Genomic DNA, 11,456 nt, shown 5'->3' on the forward strand with positions numbered 1-11,456 from the left:
TGGCTCAGAACAGAAGCCTTCATATAAAGGTTCACAAATTTCAAAATAACTTGTGAAGCAAACAGAATTTTCCTTCCATAAGTCTTAAGCTAAGAAATGCACTCCTGGAGGCTTTCTGGAGAACCTTTGGAAGAAAACAAAAATGAAACAAAACAACAAACAAACAAAACAGGACCTTGAATTCCTATACAACATTTAGGCAAAATTTCCACTCCACACAGAGAGATGGCTATATAAACTGTGTTGGGTTGTGTGACAAAAGCTCCACCGCACACCCACAGAGTAGCTCTGAGAGACAATGGCAGGGTGGAGATCCTGGATAATACCCTGCTGGGCTACTCCCAGGTCCATCACAGGAGCCATCAGACCACCAAAGGCTCCTTCCTCTCCAGAAGTCCAGACAACCAGCACAGGAGGGCCAGCTAGGGGACTCAGGAATCATAGAATAGTTTGGGTTGAAAGGGACCTTCAAAGGTCACCTAGTCCAACTCCCTGCAATGAGCAGGGACATCTTCAACTAGCTCAGAGCCCCGTCCAGCCCAGCTATGTGTATGTACATGTGATGGCCGGTACCAGCAACTGGAGTGGGTCTACGGCCTTGAAGGTTCATTTACCCAGCTGCCAGCAACTGGGGACACTGGGATGAAGGAGCAAGCTACTGGGCAGACTGAGTGTCTGAGGCCAGGTGCTGGAGTGATCCACCTTGTACATACATACATATGTGTATCTCTATATATGTAGATGTATGCATATATGTTCTCACTGGTGGACCTCCATCCTGCTCAGCCAGAGTGGGGAGGAGGACGAGGCTGTCAGTGCCGTCTGTCTGCAATCCATGCAGTTGCCACGTATACATGTAAATGTGCGCTCTGCGTGTGTGCGCCTGCTGGGGATACATCCTCAGCCTTCATCCAGGTTGGACCTGGGGATATGGAGCAGGAGAAGCCTCACCTTCCTTAGGCTGTTAGATTCAGTATGATACATTTCCCTCTAATAAACTGACCTTATCCACCGAAAATGGCATAATAGCAACATGCAAGGCACAGAGATGCCCATCTCAGAAAATGGTCACAAATAAGACCTATATTAAAAAAAAAGATTGCATAACTGATAAGGGGTATTTTATATTTCATGTTCCTTGCCAAATAGCCTCTAAAGATTTACTCTGTGGATTATTGACTTCATTAGTATCTAAATGGTATCTCTTATCAACCAGCAATCTTATGTTCGTTTTCAACAGGATAATATTTTGGGAACCTGTTATGATGAATGAGTTGTTTTATCAGTTCCACATAAAATAAACACCTGGAGCACTTTGAGAAGCAGAACACTGGTCTCCTTCCCTGCCAGATATAGCTAAGAGATGGCTTCAGTTTCTAGTGCAAACACTTTGATGTCCATGAGAACCCATGGAAATATGATCATTCTTATTTCTGCTTTCTGTGGCTTTAGTGACCTTGGGTCTGAATCTGCCATCCTCAGCCCTTTTGAAATCTTGAAACAGTAGCAAGTGACAGTGGAATCAGATAAGTTAATGAGAACGGTACCATGGCTAATGACCCTGTTGTCTGTTTAACCCAACTGATAAAGGACGTACAACCCTTCAGGGCCAGGTAATCATTAGCTAGCTTCATTTTTCCAGAGACAATCCACTGCCAAGATGCACTGTCAATAACTTTGCCGGAGCAGTCTTCATTGTAAAGATCCAGTTGATGATGAGAGATCATAAATCAAGATCATACATACACACCAAGCTAACTCAGAACAACGTCTACAGTTCATGTGACCTCCAGCAGCTAGTTCATCTTTTCTAGCAAGGTGGAACAAGCAGACATCAAACAAGTGTCTGTGCTGAAGGAAGAAATTACACGATACACTTCCTTCAACAGAGAAGCCACCTAAAGAGTCATACCCCTCTGTGTCTGCTTCATCAATGTTGTTTACACATAGCACTAACCTCTCAAGTGCTGCATCAAGCTAAAAATAAACAAAACAAAAAAAAGAGCAGAAGGCTGTTATTTATAACCAGTATAGTTTCAGTCATCGTGTTTAAAGTGCAAACCTCTCAAGCCACAGGGGAAGCTGAAGGATTGCAAAACACAGTGTGGTCTCAGGAATAAATAACTGGAGTAGGGTGAGGGAAGAAGAGAGGTTTAGGATGTGATTATAAATTTATATTTCAGTTTCACTGCTGAAAACAAGGCATGAAGGCATGAAGTAACTACCTTACTTAACTAATATGAGGTTTTGAAATGTTTCCAAGGATCCTCTACGAGACTCTTCCTAATATTTTATGAAAGGATTTGTCCCTCTGCAGAACAGGCTACAGCCATCGCTGTGCCTGCAGAAATTCCTGAAGAACTATTGCTTCTGGCAAAGCCAACAAAGAACTTCAGCACAGGGCAGATACTATCTGGGAGAGTAGTAACAATAACAATTTAACCAAGATGCAACTCTCTTCCTGCTAGTTTTGAGAGAGAAGTTCAATTTCCCTATCCATGTTAGGATCTGCATTTGGAAGAAACATTTCATTCTTGGCAGCTACTTTACAACATCTGTTTTCTGTGTCTATCTTTTATACACGAGGTATCACACCAAATTCTACACAAGCAGTGAATAGGACATGATTGTGACAGATCCTTTCCCCATTCACGCAACTGCTGCTTGGTTAAGATTATATTATCCAAGCGATAACATTTTCCTGTCTCTTATGTACTTAAGGGTGTTGCTTCATGTTCTGAAGGTGATTGCCAGCCAGTAGGAATGGCCTTCCTCAACATCTTAATGCTGAGGTTACATGTAAAGGCCATGAGTGCACAGCAAACACAGGCTAATACTGATTTTCCTTGAAATATTTAAAACTTATATAAGCAAAATGAACCTGTAGAGAAGTTTCTCTGGTAAGTATTTCATGGCAATCCCCTGCTTTATTTGCAGGCTCATCTTATGGCTTTGTATTTCTTCTATGGCTAATGAGAGAGCTCACATTTTAACGTGCGACAGCCCTGTGTCTGTTCTTATCTACACAAGTAAAAAGACTAACTTACATACAGCTAAAGAAATAACTCCACTATCCCAAACAGAGCAATCACATAAGATGGACAACATATAGAAATCACTTTGGACTGATGCTAGTTACTGGTTGGCACTGTTTGTATGTTGAAGGTTCTACATTACAGAGTACAGGAATGATAAAACAACCGACCAGGCTCATGTCCCTGCAGTTATACTTTAATTATACCAGGTTATTGAAGCATGAGATTTTCATCTGTGTTGGTGAAGTCTTCATAAATCAGTGGCATTTACCAGGTAGAACTGAAGATACGTATATTCTGCGAAGAAGACTGAGAGAGTAGTGGTGTTCATTATCCAAGCATGCAGTAAAGCTAAAAATCCACCTACCAAACCATCATCTATATCAGACTTGTAAAGATGTCAGTCACAGTGGTTCAAACAGGTCTGTAGGGGCAAAGAGTTCTCCAACTGGCTCTTCAAGTGTGTTTGGCAAAACAACCCAGCATGAATAGATTCCTGCAACAGCTAACAGTAAAACAGTGTGCCAGAACAAAGGAACTGGAAGAGCAACAAGGGTGCCTGAGCTGAGGATCATCAAATGGAATGAAGAAGGGTTCATTGAGTAATTTTCTGGTAACTACTTCTTGTGAGCACCTTCCTTCCTTAGAAACACATATGCAAAAAAAAAAAACAAATGTCACCAGAAAGTATGGAAAAAGAAAATCAAACTCACTACATCTGTAGTAAGTTACAGACTCAGGTCACCTGTTCAGCTCTGTGGACACAAATACAGCACCATCTATAGCACTGAAATGTCACAGTGAAAAAAGATCATAAGCATCGATTTTAAACATGCAACCAGCAAAGAAATTAAAACAGAAACACATACTACACAACTGAAAACAAGCAAGCAAGAAGTATACTTCAAAATTCCAAACTGAACAATGAAATGGACCAGAGACAGAGGATAAATAAATAGTAAGCCTGAAAGGCTCAGAAAACAATGTGATGTCAAAGCTATGGCAGTAAGCCAGTAAAGCAGGAGATGCAGCCTCAAATCTCAACATGGTGAAGTGGTAACTGAACTCAGGTCTATTTTTCTCTGGGAAAGCACTCTAACCATGCTGTGCTGGTAACTGAACTCAGGTCTATTTTTCTCTGGGAAAGCACTTTAACCATGCTGTGCCATAGAGGTATGACAGCAGCAGCAAAATTTCAGGTTTTAGAGATGATGTTATGGACACTTGTATCTATGAAAGATCTGTGGTTTTGCTCCTGACATGACTCTGTAGACATGTCTGAGCTTGGCAGAGCTCCATGAGGACAAGAACCAGCACTGTTCCCTGTGAGCACCTGAGAGTAGCAATCCAAACTTTCTTCTGGATGGTATAGGGAGTTTTAAATTCTGCTCCATGAAAATCAGGTGTTCAAAATTGAGATTTTCTAAAGCCTACCTAGCTCAATCCTTAATTTGATCTGGCCCAAACAGACTGAACTCCAACAGGGATGTTTCAAATCACAGACACTACAATCTTTGATTTGGCTTGGAAAGTTCTGTCCATGCTTTATTGTAAGAGGTTTTCTGAGGAGTTCTCAAAAGTCCCAGTTGCGCCTCAGAACCTGATTTCTATAATATAAATGAAAATGAGCAGTTTGACCTTAGCTGTAGCCCAGTCTAGGTGTCAGAATCTCAGGTTTTAGATTAATAGATTAAAATCTATTAAACCCTTAACAACTCAAGAACCCAAAGAAAATTGGACATACAAAACGTTGGGCAACAGCTGAAGTCAAGCAGCAAAACTTAATCTGCCACCTATGCAAAACTAGTAAGAATATATCAATGAAGGCTAAAGAAAGAGAGACTCTGCGCAGGCTGTAAAAATACAGATTCATTGGCACACAACTTCCAAGAAGGCAATCACACTATTGTTTGTCACCTTGAAGGTCTTCCCAACTTGCTACTGCACAAAACAAAACATACAGTTAATGCAAATCTTTGAAAGTAGTAGTCCAAGTTCCCTCATAGGCCAGTTATTCATAGATGTACTGTTACAATAATTAATAAAATCTAAATCTTATAAATGCAACGGCTTTGCAAAATGCATTCAACTGCCTGCACAAACTTACTGCCATATCTTCGTATTAAAGATCCCAAGGGTATATATGACACAGCTATAGACAAACAGACTCTCTCATTATCTGGACACAGGGGAAATACCGACAAGACCTGGATGTGCTGCTGCTATACTTCTGAACAACAAAATTTATAGATTACCAATTCTAAAACAGTAGTAACAGCAGGTCTTGAAGATGTATTAAGAAGGACTATCAAGAAATACTACCTAGCAGGACAACATTGCTGGCTAACAGATCTAGAGAAGGAAACACATCAGGATAAGGAAAGTGTTTAATTCATTTAACTTAGCCTGGAAATCAATAGGCTGATTTGAGCTTAAGAATTTTAGCTTCAGCACGGTCTTCTTGTGCTAAAAGTTACAGATCTACCAAGCAATCAGACAGAAAAACATGGGGAAATGCCTGTGAGACACCAAAATATCCTTGTATAAAGCTACTCAGAAAAAAAGCAACTAGCATGAAGAAATGAGGGGACTCACGAAAGCTATTGAACCTCGAGCTGTGAAGTAAAGCAACCCATTTCAATGTTCAAGAAAATATGGCATAATTAGCACATAGGAACGAAAGACTTTCTGGCCTTCTCCCTGTGTTAATGTTAGTGTGGTAAAAATGGACAGTTGAAGTAACATAAGCTCTTCCTAGGAATTTTGCATACTCTGATTTAATCATCAAATCAACATCTATCATACATGCACAGATACGGTGTCATTGTAATGCCATTACTCTTTGAGAACCACTGTCCTTCCACTGTTCAGCTAAAGGTATGATGCTACCATGTAGGACAACAATTTAAGAAACTGTCTGGGTACTTTTAAGAAATTGCTAGGAAAGTTTCCATAATGTAAATGCTTCAGTCACTGTGCACTCAAATTGGGAACTAGGAAAAAATTATATACTAAGCCTTAATAGGTGTTTATTAAATCAGAAATAGGTTGGGCCTAATTATTTCCCCAGATTATTCTGGTTGCAGCGCAATCCCATCAAGTTTACAACATTAATTGTAGCTGCTATAACCACACTGACCCGTAGGTTGGTAACAACTGGCAAAACCAGAGTTAAAGCTGAGCAAACCAGCATGGCTAGGACAGCATGAGTAGGGGAGGGCTAATACAAAGAAAACATGGAACAAAAAAACCCTACCAAACATAGAGTGGAAACTTGTATTTACCAGGGGAAAAAACTTCCCTGAGACACAAAAAAAGCAGCAGGCTCCAGAGTCACGAATTCCTTGTAGCTCCAGGATTGACTTTAGCAGATGACCAGACAAATCAAGAAAGAAAAAGGAGCTCAAAGGACTTAGTGCTTTTCTAGGCAATCCATGGGCTGCATGAAAGCCTTGGTCACATCTACACAGGCTTATAGCTATGGCCCAAGTAAACAGTAGTTTAAGAAAATAATGGTCTGTTTATACTATAAGAGTCAAAGCAGATACACATATATTCAGTTCTCCTTTCCCAAGTTATTAGCAAAAGACCAATGGTATCGCAGCCATGTGCTAGATCTGTGCCTCACTATTGCATGATTTTAGTGTTATGTTAAATCATAACCAACTTCCCATCTGGTTTTCAAATATTTAAGTTCTAAAAACATTGCATCTCTGGGGACAGGCTGCTATATCTATGACTCCAAACAAAAGGCAATACTTGACAGTTGTTTAGTGTCTCAAGTCTTAAGATCTGATGGCTAAACCCAACAGTCACTTTAGTAAGCTCTCAGCTCAGAGAACTGAGCTCAGTTTGTGGCAGAGGCTAAAGACTTCACCATCTCCTAGGCCCCTTCCCCCAGAATCATGGTCAGCCGTCTTCACTTATTAAAATTGTATGTCAGACTTTAACAAAATTTTTACCCTACACAGAATTTGTACAGTACAATAAAAACCAACCAAACAAACAAAAAAACAACAAAAAACAAACCACATAAGCTCTGGACAGGCTTCTTAAGCAGAAGAAATACGATTTAGTGATCAGAATCCAAGTCTGGAAGTAGTAGCAAGTTTTTTTTCTTAATGGACTTAGACCTTTCCTTCACTGAAATGTGATTCTGGTTACAATCTAATATTGGCCCAGCTCCCCCCACAAATATACCTTTAAGTATAGTGAAGCTTTTAGTACAAGACTGCCAAGTTAAGGCCCTCAAGTTTATATATGGAGGCAAACACTATCTCAAATAAATATGCTTTATCAGCTACTAACAGCAGCTTTGTATGGGCAAAACTCCATTCTCCGTCTCTCTACCCTTTCCCCATTCCATTTCAGGGACGTTTCACAGTACATCGCAAGGCAAATAATAAAATAGTTCAGTTCAGGAGTACTGCTAAATGCAATACTGGAACATCTGTTGTGTCCTGAGAAGGCTTGGAATTGACATAAACCAAGTATTTCAAAGCGTGATTGAGGAAGACCAACACGGGAGTTGATCCCCACAGAGTTATTTCAGTGCAAGTCACCCACATGTGCTTCCTTCTGAAACTGTACAATTAATTACCTTAGTTTTTCCATTATTACAGCTGCTAGTAAAGTAGCATCATACTTATGAAAATTCTGTAATACAAATCAAGACACCTGTTAACCCAGAATACATTCTATTGTACATTTAGTAGAAAGCATTTTTAAAAGTCTGTCTAAAAACTGTAGTTTTCCTCTGTGAAACCTTTGGCCAAAATAATTCCATTGGCCAGACCCTCAATAAGAGGCATCCCCAGCCAAAACAATGCTGTGCAACTGTGTTCCTGTGGTAGATATGAAGAACTATGAATGTACGTTTTGTTGAGTCATGAGCAGAAATAATAGCAATAATTTTTAGAGGTTTTTTTTCCTTTTTCTTACTATTGGACTATCTCTAAAAGCCTGCTGCAACAACTGTTTGGGCTACATGAAATTTTTGAAGCATCCTGACAATGATTTTTAACCGAATTTCAATGCTCAGACAATTAAAAGTTTTGCAATAGCAGTACGGGCACCAGCACAGCAAATTTAAGCCTACTTACATTTCTGGCTGGCTTTTCCTGGTTGCTTTCACTGATCTCATCTAAGGGGTTCAAAATGTTTCCACAGTTTGCAGATGCGAAGTTGAAAAATACTGACACAGGGAAAGCCACAATCTTCTTATTTGCCAGAAAACTGGGGCGAGGTAGGGCTAGTTCAATCAAGGTTGTGGAAAGGTTTTGAAGGTCTTTGGGCTGAGGCTAATAACAAAGCGCAAAGCTGTTATGTCTTGTTATTACAAGACTTGTCAGACTGTTGCTATGACCCACACGGGGAGCTCACAGTTTAATGTCAGAGGGTTGCAGCCACCGTTCGAGGAAACGACTGATCTCAACTTTCCTCTGGTTTCCCCTTTTTTATTTTGCAAGTTAGCCGGGTGTTTTGCGTCTATCCTGCGGCTCCCGGCAGCGTGGGTGCTGTTTGCTGCCGGGCAGCCTCTGGGCTTCAAGAAGCGCGTTAAGAGGGGGTGCAGAGCAGCCCGGCTGCCTCGGCGGCCGCCGCCTTCACAGCCGCCTTCTAAACCGCTGCTCTCGCCCGCGGGGCTCCGGCAGCCCCGGGGCCGCAGGGAGGGAGCGGGATGAGGAGGCGAAGGCAGCGGGGAAGGCGCGGTGAGAGGCGGGCGCACCGTGCGACACCCCCCGGCCCCAGGCCAGCCCCGGGCTGACCCAGCCGGAGCCGCGGGCACCGGGACAGCGCGACCGCGACCCGGCACTCCTCACGGCGGGGCTCGCGCCCTCCGGACAGGCCACCCCCGTCAGGAGGGTCTCTGCGCCGCCGGCCCCACACGCCGCACTCACTCACTCACTCGCTCCCTTCCTCCCTCACTCACTCACTCACTCACACCCGCCCGGCCACGCTCCGCTCACCTCCAGGCGCTGCCGTCTCCCGCAGCCGCGCACCGCCTCCCCTCCGCGCCCAAGGTGAGCGCCGGGGGTGCGGGGCGGGCGGTGGCGGCCCGCCAGCCCCCGCCCCCTCCCCTGCCGGCCGCGGGCGAGCGCGGGCGCGGCTGGGACTCGTAGTCCCCTCCGCAGCCCCGCCGGGCGCGCACCCGCCGCAGCCTACAAGTCCCAGCATGCCGCGGGGTCGGCGCGCGCTCCCGCTCGGCGGCGCCGTTGCGGCCGTTACCTCAGCGGTGCGGCCTGGTGGGCGCTGGGCTGGCCGGGGTCCCCTTGTCAACTACAGCCCTGCCTTTCACATCTGTATACACACACACGAAATAAATATAATTTATCTGTAACATAAATATAAAAATATACCTGAGAGCGTGGGGTGGGCTCTGGCTAGTGGTGGCACAATGTCCAGGGCATGCCCTGGTGGTTGCTTTTGTTGCACTGCTGTGCTGGGGTACGCTCTGGTGGTTGTTACATAAACCCCAGCTGGGTTGTCCCAAAATTCCAGTGAGGAAGCCTCAGGATTTGTTGTCTAAAATTGATCTGAAAAAGCAGGCATCAACAATCATATAAGAAATGTATATACACAAGGCATCAGACTCGGATGTATGCCAGTCACGTGAATAAATGTAAAAATACAGGTTTCTGAAGGACTTCAAGTTGATTCAGCACTTCAAGAGCCTTCCTTACAATTGTTTTTCTTCTTTTTTAATAAGGACCATATTTTTGCCAGCTCTGCGATCTGACCAGCACCCTTATCAGCCTGGGCCTCACAAGTGACCGAATGCAGTTTCTTATTTATTTAGGCACGCAAAGGATACACAGGTATGAATTTCCTTGTGAATACGTAGGAATTAGTTGTGAAATATCTTCACAGATCTCACTTTTCAGTCTGTGATGTATAAATATTTTCCAACATAATTAAAGGTCTCTCTCTTGCCCAGGAGAAAATGTTTTCCCACCTCTCAGATTCTTAGAGATTTGTTTTTGTATCTAGAACTGGTAGGAAAAAAAACATTTGGAAGTTCTTATACATTAAGACTATAAAAAAAAATTGTAAACCTGCTGTTTACTGTTGCAATGTATTAATTTGAAAACCTTAAATGATTCCTTAGCATGGTAGCACTTGTTAGAGTCTAAGAGTAACCTAAGTAAAATTTAAAAGAATTCAGACTGAAGTACAGTACTCGGTATTGTCAAACCGAGAAATTTTGAGGTCAAAACATTTCAGAAGTTGCACCTTAAATAAGAGGTTTGTTACAACTGGTCTTCTGCCTAATAGGGTGTAACGAAAAAGCATTTTGATGGAAAAAACTTTCAGAGTGATATATGAAATACACCACACACATCAGATTTCATGTGGAATGGTGCTGGACGCCCGTGTTTTATACAGACCTTGGTAAATTGAGATACTTTGGGAAAGACATCTTTCTCATATAGATTTATTTATCCAAAAAGGTGGTCTTTTTTCTGAACTTGGGCATCTGTAGCTTCTGTTAGAATTAATTACCTTATGAAGGTGTTGAGTCACCACTGATGTACTGAAATCTGAAATGCTTTATGACCAGCAAAGCAGATATCGCAGTAACATACTACAGACAGAGCTGTGCTTATCCACCCTGCGCAAAGAGGAGGGAGAGGAGAAAGTCTGAAACAAACATGGGAATTTCCTGCTAGAAAAATCCACAAAGGTATAAATCATTTTGAATGGTACAGTAATCCACCCTGGGGATTTTGTTACACTAATTGTGTCAATGGTTGTATTTAAATACATGAACTGCAGCTGGTTTTAATTTCTTGTGTGCATTGTAGCATGACCCACTGGGAAGGCTGATAGTTCTTTTTATTGCTTCTTTCCAGCATTCTCTAAAATGGTAAAAGATGCATCAGTTCTTCAGCTCTGAGAGAAGGGCAGGAATTAATACAGCGCTGAACTCAGTAGGAACAGGATGAAAAGAGGTCTTTTAGTCAAAACAAAAAAAAGGGAGGGGGAGTTTATACAGAATAAACAATATGGACAATTGGAGATAATTAAAAAAACTCCTGTGGAGGATTACTGAGGGAAATTAGTTAATGGCACACACACCACTGGAGTTGTGTCATGACAGTGTCATCATGACTGTGGGCTCGTGTGGCTCACAGGGGATGGAGCAGCGGGAGCTGTTGCTCTCCAGCAGCACAAGGAAAGCTCTGAGGCACCTTCAAAAGCCAGACCCGGCACTTGCAGCTGGTTAGAGCTCACATCATCCTGCTGGTTAGTGCTCAACCTCCTCAAACAGCTGCTGACAGTGAGGATGGGTGCAGGGGTGGGCTGAGGGGCTGGGAAGTGGGCAGGCTTCTGATACTTGTCTCATTGGCATGGACATCGCATATGGAACATCCCAAACTAGCAAACTGGGTCAGATGGGCTCGATCAACTGGGTCACTCCCA

General features: G+C 42.8%; 1 protein-coding gene across 1 annotated transcript in view; it reads right to left on the reverse strand.

The window, feature by feature from the left end:
- The window catches only part of SLC26A5 (solute carrier family 26 member 5), a 35,624-nt gene extending 26,505 nt beyond the window's left edge, over nt 1–9,119 (reverse strand). The window contains exon 1 of the mRNA XM_082056033.1: nt 9,002–9,119. The gene's annotated coding sequence lies outside the window, so the exon portion shown is untranslated. The remainder of the gene's footprint in view (nt 1–9,001) is intronic.
- Between the last annotated feature and the right edge of the window lie 2,337 nt (nt 9,120–11,456).

The sequence above is a fragment of the Streptopelia decaocto genome, assembly GCF_964273445.1.
Source record: "Streptopelia decaocto genome assembly, chromosome: 1".
Lineage (NCBI taxonomy): Eukaryota > Metazoa > Chordata > Aves > Columbiformes > Columbidae > Streptopelia > Streptopelia decaocto.